The following is a 13,976-nucleotide window of genomic DNA, read 5'->3' as shown; positions in this document are numbered from 1 at the left end:
TGGAGATGATTTTTTTGGCACACCCTATCTATGGCAAGGCCTATCAAATGAGTGGTTTACATCACCCAAACAACGTGGGCCATCCTATTTCTAGTCCACCGACTAGATAAACAGACTAGATAAATTTATCTAGTCGGCCATCTAGAAACACTTTTCCCTTCTTATATATGTAATAAGGGAATTGCTAGCGTCCATCACAAAAGGCTTTTCACGGCTGGTCTGCAAGTCATACCAGCCACCATGTGAATGAAGAAAACAGCTTTTGTCTTCATTCACGAGGTAATGCTTTTAATTTTTGGGGTAAGGGGGTTTTCTAACATATTTTTCTTGTATCATGAAGGGTATATTAGAGGCAAGGTTTTTATGCCCTTGTATCTTTTATTCTTATCATTAAAATTGTAGGCGCCTCCCTGGTTTCCTAAATTAATTCCAGGTTTAAATAAAGCTGATTTATAATTATCTATCATATCTAAATACCATTGTTTTGATAGCACATAAACAATTAGGCATCGAAATAGCACTTTGGCGGAGAGACAATTTTTTGGAATAGAAGAAAAAGGGCACAGTTGAATGAATTTAATGAATGAAAATAAATTATGCATTAATGACAGCATCCATATGTGATTTGATTTGACTATTTCAAATTTTAGCTTGATAGCATGAGGAATTATATGGTGCCTGACCGTGAAGTAGCGTCAAGGTCCCTTGATATTTAATCAAACAGCAGCCTCTTAAAAAGTGGGCTGCTGTTGGATCAAATATCAAGGGCGCTACCTTTTTTACGGTACTTGACAGTAGAGCATCATATAAAAACTCAGCATGGCATTTGTAATCTAATAGCTAACCAGAGTCACCTCGAGCAAGTAACTAGTGACTGGATAAAATCTCACTGATCCTATACTATACAGCAAGATGACATTCTCTGCCGTTCTTTCTCTCTCATATTGCAAGATAAAATCTCACAGATCCTGTACTAAGGCATTCACTTAAATTAAGTTTCTCCTCCTTTCTCTTCCCAGCTACCTCTAGAAACTTGCTGCTGCAACCCCACTCTCATTTACAAAAGAACGGCCGCCTCAGACCAAAACCTTCCACTCTCCCTCATGTGCCGACTGGATAAAAACTCAGGCACATATACTTATTGGAACACAGAAGGGCACACTATTTTCAAAATCGTGATAGAAACCAAAAAAGCAAGGATTTGTAAACGAAATCCTAAAAATAGCATAGTTGCGATTTTTGAAAACCCAAGATTTGCTTTTGGACTTAAAGGGTAAAACAATTGACAGAATAACATTTGCTCCCCTTTCACGAAAATTAAAAATTGAAGTGGGGCAAAGAGTAATTATGGAACCCCCCGGGTGCCTCTGCCCTTGTTCAGACTTCAACTTTGCAATAACTCTACCGATCACAATTAACATTATCCAAATGACCATTTATGAATGTTAAGATGTCAAACTTCTGTTTACTATCTAGAATCATTAATCCTTCTACATGAACAAGAAAGAAAAACACAAGCCTGTGGTTATATATGCAATCTCTAATGCAACAGCCGCCAGTCGTGAAATGCTTTTCTGCAAAATTCCCTATCATGAAAAAAACAGTAGCCTTTAGTTTTCAGATACCGAGGAATTATTCTTGATTGTGCAATGTCATGGGATACTGAGTATTGTGGGGATTAGATGATTTCATATTTTATAATAGACTCTGTTCAATTAATCTTTCTGAAACTTAGGGGCCGTTTGGATACGCGGATTTTAGAAACCAGGTTTTTAGTTTGAAAACAGTGTAAAAGAGGGTTAGAGACAAGAGAAACCAGGTTTACTTCTCTCCCTTCTTTCCATCATCGAGAGTAGAAGATCCTTCCATTTTCCTGGTTTTAGAAATCTCATGTAACACCCAACCCCAATGCTTGAACTACTTGAAATGGGTGTTAACATTAGTTAAATAGATGAGTAATATGAATGTTTGGATGGTTGAGATTAGAGTCAAATAGCACATCTTATTTCTAAATTATTGCTATGGTGGTATTTTATTTTATTAAGGGGCGATTTCTAATTTGGATTGCAGATAGTTGCGGAGGGATCGAATGAGACTGGGTCTATTATAAGAAGCCTAGTTTTCTTTGGATTTGTATCCAATATAAGAAGTGGAACATGATTTACATAGTAAGACTATGTTTGGGAAAGCAAAGTTACTATTTATATGTGGGTCGGTCAACTTTCTTTTGGATGTTTTCCTTATAAAAAGGGCATGTGAACCACAAATTGGACTAATTCCAGTAAGAATCAATTGGGCATTTGGGCAAATTAGAAAGGAGAAGATTCTAGACTAATTGGAGTGGCATGTTACTATTTTCATGTGGGATGAGATTCCATTTTTTTTAGTAATCTTTCACCTCTCTATCCCTTGTTGGAAGTAACTTCCATTTAGGATTTTTGGGCTGATATATCTAGAAATTAAAGTTGGAATGGTCGGTCATAGGCAAGTTTCCTTCATTGACCCATTTACCCATGGCAATACAATTACAACCTACCAATTTGGAGTGCCAAGATTCTTTCTCATTCGGTAACAATTGTAACATTAATCTATTCCTCTATATATGTATTAAGAGATTAGGAAGGCAGAGTTTGCTTTTCGAAACACATTGAGAGAATTCATTCATCCATTTTCACATTGTTTACACTAGATCTCTTGAAGACATCAAATGCTCGTGAACGATTGAAGTTGTGGGGTGGTCATCTCATTAAAGGGCTAATGGATTACTTCCTTTGAAGATCATAAAACTCATCCAAAAATTGCTTGAGGTACTGTTTCTTTTAGTTTTGAATTTAGATGTAGAAGGGAGTTCTTCCTAATCATATGAGATGAATATCTTGATGGAATCACCTATTCTTGATGATTAATTAATTTTTCAGTCGAGTCTCTACTGTGAGCCTCCTTGATCAAGGGCAGTTCGTTGATCATGTGAAGATTATTTCTCTTGTGGGAATTGGCTTTGACTATTGGGCTTCTTTTAACACAAAAAAAAAGGGGGAGTGCATGGGCTGTTGTAGGTTCATTTTGTTGTTGCTTCTCGGATCGAAGTCCTATGGGTCTTCATTGCATGTTCTTCCGCAAAATCCAGCATAGAGTTTGAGCCATCAAATGCCTTAGCTACCTAAACCTCCCCTGAAAGATCAAATTGTCCCTTAAAATCATTTCCCTTACTTCATGTGTTAAGCCTAGAACAACTGTTTTATTTGTTGCCCTTTGTTGCCAAGTAGATCATGTCAAGAGTCTAGCGTTGAAGATACCCACTGCCCCATTTGTTTTCAAGGATCCATAACCATCTTTTGTCCATATTTCTCGGGCTAGGAGTTATGTCTGCAGACAAAGGATTGTAGAATTTACACTATTTCTCATCTCTCTACTGTTTAGAAGGATCTACTCTTGGGTCTTGGCCTCAACCTTTCAAAAGGAAATTTCTGGAGATTACGCTTAAAGTAGGTGATCCTACCCTATGTCAGTGTATTACGTATATTTCATATACTTAGATTTGTTGCAAGCTTTTATTACAGTCCATTATATGGAACTTGTTTTGGAAAAGTTTCTCACTGATATCTTTTAGCATGTCATACTAAATGGTTGAATTGTCATTATCCATGAAATGCTTTAGTCTTAACATGCTTTCTTATTTATACAAAAAAAGAGCTTTGTGACTAACATGAAACACTATTGAAAAGCATTCTATTTATGACATGGTTTCAATGGATTTGAATGGGGGAGCCACCCATGGTTTGAAACGTCTACAAAATTTATGGCACGGTATTGCAAACATTAAATTGCTTCTCTCTATATTTGTATACAGTCTTAGTATGGAATGGATTTCGCCAATAAGGTTGATCTCTGGTGGGGATCTAGTGCCCAACCTGCCAGTGGGTGAGTACACTGGACGTGATCACGTAGACCGGTCGAGTTTATTTGCCCGTAAGGTTGATCTCGGGCGGCCAGTAGGGAGTCATCTGGCTATTGATATTGTGATATTGCGCGCTTTAGGACCTGTGAGTCCTGCGAACGAGTGTTCGCCTTGGGTTACGCTACTTGCCAATAAGGTTGGAAATTGGCCACAGAGAAGACTGTTAAGTATTTGTTTTCTAAATGGAAAACCGGTAGGCTAGTTTTTAGCCATTTTGCTATTAAATAATAATCTTCTATTACTTGTAGAGGAAGACAGTTGCGTTAAATGAAACTTTGGAGAGTTTTCGCCTTCTCTCGAATTTAGGCGAGTTATTAATCTTGTTTTCTCCTTTATTTTCTTCTTAAGGATTGGGAATTCTATCAGATTCCAATACAGTTCCTTGGGTGCATAAACAGCAATAAGGGATAAGAAAGAAGACAAGCGTTGAAAAAAAAGAATGCAACGAGGAACACATGAAGTAGATGGTAGGACTTGCAGCAAAAGGCCAGGTGTACGGCTAGCCATACACCAGAGAGGAGAGCTTTTGTGGTTGTCTTCAATGCGTGGTCGGATCGGCTTTCTCTGATACCATGATAAATTTAGGAGATTTCACTAAACTTTTGGATACATTTACAAGAAGATGAATGTGTGCTTATATAGAGCACTTACATGGAATGAAATTAAGCTAATTATAGAAGGAAATAATCCTAATCAAATCTACTTTCCTAATCTATCTTTCTTGCCTCTCCTAATCCACTTGCCTAATTTATCTAGTTGCCTCATTTAGACAACTTACGCAATCTACCTCCAAGATGATCCAACGGTGAGATCTTAACCCAATCAAACCATTGGATCCCACATATTCTAACACTAACTCTAAATGCTCCTCTGAATCCCGCTTTTCCGAGGTTGCGAAGGGAGTAACCATCCACATTGAGCTTGAAAACTTTAGGTGATGCAGATAATAGGCCAATAAGTGGCATATTTGCCCATTAGGATTTATATTTTCATGTTATTTAGTTTAGGAATTTATTTCATGTTATTTAGATTCTAGGATATTTATTTCCATGTTTTTAGTTGTTACGACTTTGATGATTAATTGAATTGATTGAGAGCTTCACCCCCAGATTTCTATTCTTCCCACTCTTCTTCTCCTTCTCTTCTCCTATTCTTCCCTCTCTTCTCCTCTTCTTCTTCTACTTCTCCTTAATTTCGTCTCTTCTTCTCTACTTATTCTTCTTCTCTCTTCTTCTTCCCCTATTCTTCTTCTATTCTTCTCTTCTTTTCTCATCTATTCTCTTCTTCTTCTCTTTTATTCCCTTTCTTCTATTTCTCTTTCCTATCCTACATCAAATTTGGTATTAGAGCTAAAAGATCCAAGCATCTTACTCTATTACATCGTCAAGAAGTGGTCGGATTCAAGTGCGCCATCAACAACCACCTTCACGCCATCGTTATTCAGTACTTGAAACTGAAACCCACTTTTCCCTTTTTGTTTCGGTTCTTTGTTCATTGCAGACAACCCAAAACACTTTCAACAGAACCTTAACGTAACCGTCTCACCACCTCCTTCCTAAAACCCCATCCAAAACAGCAATCTTTTATCCTCAACTGCCACCAAAACTGGTTTGTTTTAACCTTCCGTCTCCACACAAAAGGCACCCGACCACACCTTAATCCAGTCCCTTCTTCCAACTGTTTTGCATCCACTTCTCACCCTATTAAGATCCCCTTTCAGCCCACTTTCAGTAGTCAATAGTGAGTGCAAGCACTACAACGACCAACTTTGGGCGTCCATCCGTTTTGGTCCGACCATTGATCTGAGCTATCTGGGAGTCCGATCTAAGATCCACGAAAAAGCAGAGTCTTCCATTCGACATGACAGACAAATCAGATGGCTGATTTCAGTTTTCAACACCGATTCTTATGACTCCACCATTTGTTCCATATCTATATGATTATGATGAACACCACTATCCCTATAGAGATGTCGAGGATACATTTCTAGAATGGATCGAGGCACTTGATGCATATCATCAGTACTATGGTTATAATCATGAAATAACCACTCGTTGTGTCAAGGATTTAGTTTGTAGAGATGCCAAGTCAAAATGGCAATTCTTCGTGCTAGAGCGCAGTAACTTAGGCAAGCCATGATTCCGTCTATGGGAAGAATTTCGCTATGAATTTATGAACATTTATGGATATCATTATCAGCGGAGATTGAAACGTGAGCGATCAGTGTATAAACAAAGATCGACGACTTGCCCAAGAAGCTGAATTTCAGGCGATCTTGAAAAAGATAGTGCGTGCCTTGGATGAGAGGAAATTGGTACGCGAACGTGAATTCGCAGCCCGCCGCAAAAATGAAGCCTTTGTTCGCCTTGAACGAAACATCGCAGCCCGTCGTGCACGAGAGGCCGAAATTGAAGCAGCAAAGGAATTTGCTAACACTAATGACAAGCGAGACACAGATGATGCTATTGGTCCGACAGATGATATTGTGGATGAGATCATTATAGAGGTTGAGCCCATGATTATGTCAGACACTGAGTCCATGATGGCAGATACTGAGTCAGAGATGTCCGATATAGAGCTAGAGAGTCCAGTGATTGCTAAGGCTGACGTCACCGAATATGATGATTCAGAGATTTCCCAGGACCGCTTAACGAGCATCTAGAGCGATGGCTTGCCACTTCTACAATCGAGGCAGATATTGTGGTAGAGCCATGTGAGGTTGTTCCATTACCAGAGTTAATCGAGCACCGTCATGATTCAGGGGCGAGTGCCTTGCTTGACGAGCCATTACTTGAGATGGATGTTCTAGAGTATATTGTTGAAGATTGCACCATCTTTGAGCCGATTGAGTAGATTTTTGAGATTTGTGTTGACACAGAGGAGCCTGGTGACAGTATTGAGTCTGTCGTGGATATTCAGACAAAGGATTTTAGCACACTCGACGATAGCACTGAGCCCGATACAGCTTTAGCAGATGGTTTTGTTGTTGATTCCATTGAGCCAGATTTGATACCAACAGGAGATATCGTTATTGAGGCTGGTCATAGCTTGATACTACCTACTGCTATCATGCCGATGCAGGAGGAGTACGTTGCCATCATCCCAGCTTATTTGATTGTCAAGAGAGGTTCGCGTCTTTATGATTCCACATGGATGATTTCTTCCATACCACATTCACAGTCATCATGAGCGTTGCACAGCATTCCAGAGTTCGAAGGATTACGACTCCTGCTTGATTGGGTCGTATACATATTTGATCCAGGAGGACTAGAACTCGAGGTTGAGTTCTTTTCAAGCGGGGAGAATGATGCAAATAATAGGCCAATAAGTGGCATATTTGCCCATTAGGATTTATATTTTCATGTTATTTAGTTTAGGAATTTATTTCATGTTATTTAGATTCTAGGATATTTATTTCCATGTTTTTAGTTGTTAAGACTTTATTTTCCATGGAATTTATTTGCCCTATAAATAGGCCTCATTGTATTAGGAATTTTTAAAAAACTTTGATGAATAATTGAATTGATTGAAAGCTTCTCCCTCAAATTTCTATTCTTCCCACTTTTCTTCTCCATCTCTTCTCCTATTCTTCCCTCTCTTCTCCTCTTCTCCTATTCTTCTTTACTTCTCACTAATTTCGTCTCGTCTTCTCTGCTTATTCTTCTTCTCTCTGCTTCCCCTGTTCTTCTTCTATTCTTCTCTTCTTTTCTCATCTATTCTCTTCTTCTTCTCTTTTATTCCATTTCTTCTATTTCTGTTTCCTATCCTACATCATTAGGTGGAGGGGGTCTCGATAGTTAACCTCATTTCCTTTCTTATAGAACCCACCATGATCGCCTTCCAATTCTTTAAATGCAATCCGTAGAGTAACCCCAAAAGGCACTATTTTGATCTGCCCAATTTGCCTGGCTGAATTTGACCTTTCATGCTATCGTAAGTGAAGATGAAGACGTTTCCTCGAAATTCCGAGTGTTCCTTTCCATCCATGTACTACAAATCACTCTTTTATTCAATCTTTTGGTTTGATTCTTTCAGACAATGACTCCATTGTAATCACTAACATTGATCGTCTACTCTAAAGAGACTTAACAACTGTTTGATCATGACCTTCTTTAGTTGATTTGAAATCACATGAGTTGTGCTTGTTCAATATGTATTGCAGCCAGATATAAGTGCGCCAGGAGTAGATATCTTAGCTGCATTCTCGCCACTAGGAAAAGTGTCACAACTCGAACAAGATACGTGATCTGTGAAGTTCAACATAATATCAGGAACTTCTATGGCATGCCCCCATGCTACTGGTGCAGCTGCTTATGTAAAGACTTTTCACCCAGATTGGTCACCTTCAGCCATCAAGTCTGCTCTAATGACTACTGGTACTCAATTCTGTTAATTTTTGCTTTAACTACAGCTTCTACAAGTGAAAATTGTATCATATGGAAGTGAAAAGCTTCTTAGTTACGTCTGTTAAATTGATGGGAAACCACTGGCTGGCCCATTGCTGTGACTTAAGGCTGAGTGCCATTTCAAAATTTTCTCTTAAAACTTTTTTATAAAATAACCATTCACACATCTCCATAATTCCAAAATTAGGCTTATTATTCAACATCTCATAAGTTATTCTTACAAAGGTATTGCAGCTGTGCGGATTATGAACAACCAATAGATTTCTTTTTTGGAAACTCCTAGGAAAAGAGAACCTTATAATCTTACTATATTAGCTTCTAGAACTTCCATAGTTTTTTTAACAATAAATCATGTTTTCATTGAATATAAACAAGTATGTTAACCCACTTTTATTTTTCATTTTCCAGCTACTCCAATGAACTCTAGCAATGATGCAGCCGCTGAATTCGGCTAGGGTGCTGGCAATATCGATCCAGTAAAGGCTCTTGATCCCGGATTGGTTTATGAGGCTGTTGAAGATGACTACATTAAAATGCTATGTGCCCAAGGTTATCCTACACAGAAGGTTAGGCTCATTTCTGAGGATATGAGCAGTTGTCCCACTGGTACTACTCTATCTGTGAGGGATCTGAATTATCCTTCCATGGCTGTTAACGTTGAGTCTGGAAGTTCTGTCAAAGCCAATTTCTCGAGGATAGTTACTAATGTTGGTTTGGCGAATTCAACATACAAAGCAACAGTTCATGCGCCATCTCAACTAAATATCACTGTGACTCCTAGTGTTCCATCTTTCAATTCATTGAACGAGAAGCAGCATTTCGTCGTAACGGTCACCGGGGACGGTTTAAAGCCAACTAGCCTATACTCTCTTTCATTAGTGTGGTCTGATGGTTTTCACAGTGTGAGAAGCCCTATAATTGTCTCCACATATATTATATATCCAAAAACTCTGAATCAGTAGTAGTAAGTCATATATGAAAGCTTGATCAAGAGTTTGGTTTATTGGGGTGGTTGTATTTTCATTTTCTTCATCTTTCTTTCAATAGGATTAATTACCTACCAAAATAATGAAAAAATTTAACTTTTATTGGCTACGATATTTGTAGATTGATTGTCGCACCCCGAACCGTACACACGGCCCAGTACGAGACCTTCACTGTGTGGTGCACTACAAGGCGAACCCCGCAAGGGTTTCAATATCAAATTTCAATATCAAAATCCATAAGATAAGTCAGGCATTTGGATCAACGTACTAACCTTTATTTCAAATAAACATTAATCACAATAATGCCAAGTCCTACTCTCACCCATCTGTAACTGAACGTAAAATTAAATATCACCACAATGCTGTCTTGTAATCCAAAATACTCATGCTACTAAAATTAATATCAAAGGTCCTGACTCTACTAAGCCAACAGCTGCAAATCTCGCGCCACAAGCCTCCACAAGGTTTAATTCTCAGAATCTGAAATTTTGTTAACCACATGAACGAAAGCCCATAAAGTAATAAAACAAACTCTGGTTAAGAAGGTCAAGAAATGGAAGTAAGCAATTGACAGTAAAGCAGATATTCAGAGTTCAATATGATTCACAATTTTGAAACCAGTTTCTATATTTAAGAAGGATTTTCCAAAGAAGACAGATGTCGGAGTTCAAAGATTTTAGTACACAGGCCTATCGATCAATGGTTCACTTGGTAACATATGTCAGAATTTTAATGATTCACATGTACAATTCACAATTCTATCAGTTCAGAAGAATGGAGACTTAGTTCAAAGTTTGATAGGGCGACTCTGCATAACTCTTTGGTTCTGATAGACACGTTGATACTTGTCGACAATGGCAATGTTTATCCCCCGTTGGCGGGATCAATAAAGGCCAGCGTTTATCCCTCATTGGCGGGATCGATAATATTCCCCATGTCAGATGTCCGAAATTCACATATTCAGAAGCAGAGAGAGATCAACGCAAAGGAAGAGTGGTCACAACACATGCCAAAACTTTCATAAACAGCATTTCTCAATCACAAGGATTTCTATTCTCGAATTCATGAGGAAATCTAATAGGATGTAAAATCACAGAGGTAACATGCTAGGAGATACTAAATTCAAAATAGAGTTGGCAATTAAACCCGCCAAAATGGGGATCCGCCCCGTCCCACCCCGTGTGGGGGCGGGGATTCCCCGATTTAAGCGGAGACGGGGACGAGGGGTTAAAAAACTCCCCGATGCGGAGACAGGGCGGGGATGGGGATGGCTCTGGTCACGCTCCGCCCCGGCAATCCCCGTCTTAAAAAGGCCGGTATGACTTTTCCCAACCCGGGTTGAGTTTGGGTCGAATTCGGGTTCAGGGTTTGGCAACCTGACCCGAGTGAAATCCGACATTTTTTATGATTTTTTATTTTTTAAAGCTTAAAAACTCGGGTTGGGTCTGGTCGTCGGGTCTGTTCGGGTTGCCCGACGCAAGTTGCACCCCTAATTTCTAGGCCCATTTCAAGGCAATGTAAGTGTGATGATCTTTATTCCCAACAACAAGCTCTATTTATAAAAGAAGGATAATCTTCAATTGCACTTAGCATAGTAACTACTACTACTACTACTCGGGGCGTGGTTTTTTTTTATTTGGGCAGTGATTATTGTGATTATTTGGGCAGTGATTATTTGGGCAGTGGCCACTGCATGTGCCTTGTGGATTTTTGCTATCAATGAGATTTGAACTCAAAACCTTTGGCTCTGATTAGGGGTGCAACTCAGGTCGGGTTGGATTGGGTTGAGGCCAACCCTAATCCAGCCCGAGATAGCATTCCCTTAACCCTAACCCAACCCAACCCTAGCCTCGGGTTGAGGACACCCTAACCCAACCTGCCTCTAAATCTCTCAACCCTAACGCAACCCGTCTACCCAAAATCGGGTCAGGTTGGTTCGGGTTCACCTTGGGCAAAACAGAAAAATACAATAACCCAAAGAAAATTAAGATAAAATTAGAGAACGAAGGTTGGGTTTGGGTCGGGTTGACAAGGCCTCAACCCTGACCCAACCCGAAATTAAATTGGGTTGGCTTTTCCGAACCCAACCCAAAGAAATACCAACCCAACCCGAGCCAAAATCGGGTTGAACTCGTCGGGTTCGGGTTGAGCCCGACTCAAGTTGCATCCCTAGCTCTAAAACCATGTCAAACGACCAGTTACTCTCTGTAGGGGTCAGGACCGCCACTAATTACTTATGCAGGAATTTGTTTGCTTTTTTTTGTTTTGTCCATATGTCACTGGTAGTAAATAACAAACTGCCTGTGTATGTGTATCTTCTATGGTGGAGGCAAAAATGGACAGATTTGTGAAGGTTTTTACACGTCCATTTTTGCCTCCACAAATCGTAGGGTTGGGATGATCCTATGGAGCTGATATTTTGGGCACACCCTATCTATGTGAGGGCCCATCAAATGAATGGTTTGCATCACCCAAACAATGTGGGGCCCACTGTATTTTAAGTCGTCGGTGTAGCTAAGTTAGCTACACATATGTGTAGCTACACTTTTCTCTCTCTCTCTCTCTCTCTCTCTCTCTCTCTCTCTCTCTCTCTATATATATATATATATATATATATATATATATATATATATATATATATATATGAGAAAACGGTTCCTACACATATGTGTAGAGAGTTCTCTACACACTAGCTTAAAATACAGTGGGGGCCCACATTGTTTGGGTGATCCAAGCCATCCATTTTAAAGGCCCTCACATAGATAGGGTGTCTACAAAAAATCAGATCCATAGGGTCATCCCAACCCTAAAATGGATGTCTTTAAACCTTCACAAATTAGTCTATTTTTTGCCTCCACGGTTCGAATAGTTAGGATGATCCTATGGATCTGATTTTTTGTGGACACCCTATCTATGTGAGGGCCTTAAAAATGAATGGTTTGGATCACCCAAATAATGTGGCCCCCACTGTATTTTAAGCTACTGTGTAGATAACTTATCTACACATATGTGTAGGAACCGTTTTCTATATATATATGTGTGTGTGTGTGTGTGTATGTGTGAATAGTGTTTCTGAGCTAGAGCTCAAATAAGCTTACCTGAGCTCAAGCTCAAAAACAGGTGTGGGCCCACATTGTTGGGGGATCCAAAGCATTCATTTGGAAGCCCTTATCATGGATAGGGTGTCCACAAAAAATCAGCTCCATTGGATCATCCTAACCCTTCCATTTGTGGAGGGAAATTTTGGCAGATTTGAGGAGAAACAATATCTGTCCATTTTTCCCTCGATAGATGGAAGGGGTAGGATGATTATATGGTCCTGATTTTTGGTACACACCATATCTATGATAGGGCCTTTTAAATGAATGCTTTGGATCACCCCAAAAAATGGGCACACATGAATTTTTGACGCTCTAGCTCAGATAAGCTATCTGAGCTAGAGCTCAGAAACACTATTCTCTCTCTCTCTCTCTCTCTCTCTCTCTCTCTCTCTCTCTCTCTCTCTCTATATATATATATATATATATATATATATATATATATATATATATATATATATATATGAGAGAAGTGTTTCTAGTCCGGCCGACTAGAGATCATTCTCTAGTCTGCCACCCAAAAACACATGGGTCCCACATATTTGGGTGATGCAAAGCATTCATTTGATGGGCCCTGACATAGAGACGGTGTCCACAAGAAATTAGCTTCATAGGATCATCCCAACCCCTATGATTTGTGGAGCTTAAAATGGATGGCTTTGCATCACCCAAATCTGTCCATTTTTTAACTCCACAAATCGAAGGGTTAAGAAGATCCTATGAAGCTGAATTTTTGTGGACATCCTATCTATGATGAGGCCTATCAAATGAATGCTTTAGATCACCCAAATATGTGGGACCCATGTGTTTTTGGGTGGCGGACTAGAGAATGATCTCTAGTCGGCCGGACTAGAAACACTTTCCTCTCTATATATATATATATATATATATATATATATATATATAGAGAGAGAGAGAGAGAGAGAGAGAGAGAGTTTCTACACACTATTGTAGATAAGTTATCTACACATTAGCTTAAAATACAGTATGGACCACATTGTTTGGGTGATCCAAAGCATTCATTTGTCACTTTGTGATTTTTATTTTTATTTTTGAGGAATGATACTTTGTAATACTCTGTAGGGGTCAGTCAGGACCACCACAAATTAATTATGCCTGAATTTTTCGATTAACAAACTGTCGTGTGTGTGTGTGTCTATATATATATATATATATATATATATATATATATATATATATATGTGTGTGTGTGTGTGTGTGTGTGTGACATACGTCTAGCTAACTAAGCTACACCAGTGCCTTAAAATACAGTGGGCCCCACACTGTTTCGGTGATGCAAACCATTCATTTGATAGGCCCTCACATAGATAGGTTGTGCCCAAAAAATCAGCTCCATTAGATGATCCCAACCCTTCAAACTGTGGAGGAAAAAATGGACAGATTTGTGAAGGTTTTTACACGTCCATTTTTGCCTCCACAAATCGTAGGTTGGGATGATCCTATGGAGCTGATTTTTTGGGCAGACCCCATCTATGTGAGGGCCCATCAAATGAATGGTTTGCATCAC

General features: G+C 39.2%; 1 pseudogene; it reads left to right on the top strand.

The window, feature by feature from the left end:
* The first annotated feature begins 8,237 nt into the window (after window positions 1-8,237).
* Window positions 8,238-9,326, top strand: LOC143878794 (subtilisin-like protease SBT4.8 pseudogene; annotated as a pseudogene).
* The last annotated feature ends 4,650 nt before the right edge of the window (window positions 9,327-13,976 follow it).

Source organism: Tasmannia lanceolata, unplaced genomic scaffold (genome assembly GCF_043159265.1).
Source record: "Tasmannia lanceolata isolate RefF3 unplaced genomic scaffold, GAP_Taslan_0.1 ptg000006l, whole genome shotgun sequence".
NCBI classification, from domain to species: Eukaryota; Viridiplantae; Streptophyta; class Magnoliopsida; order Canellales; family Winteraceae; genus Tasmannia; species Tasmannia lanceolata.
Note: the sequence above shows the minus strand (reverse complement) of the source record. Positions and strands in the feature narration are given on the sequence as shown.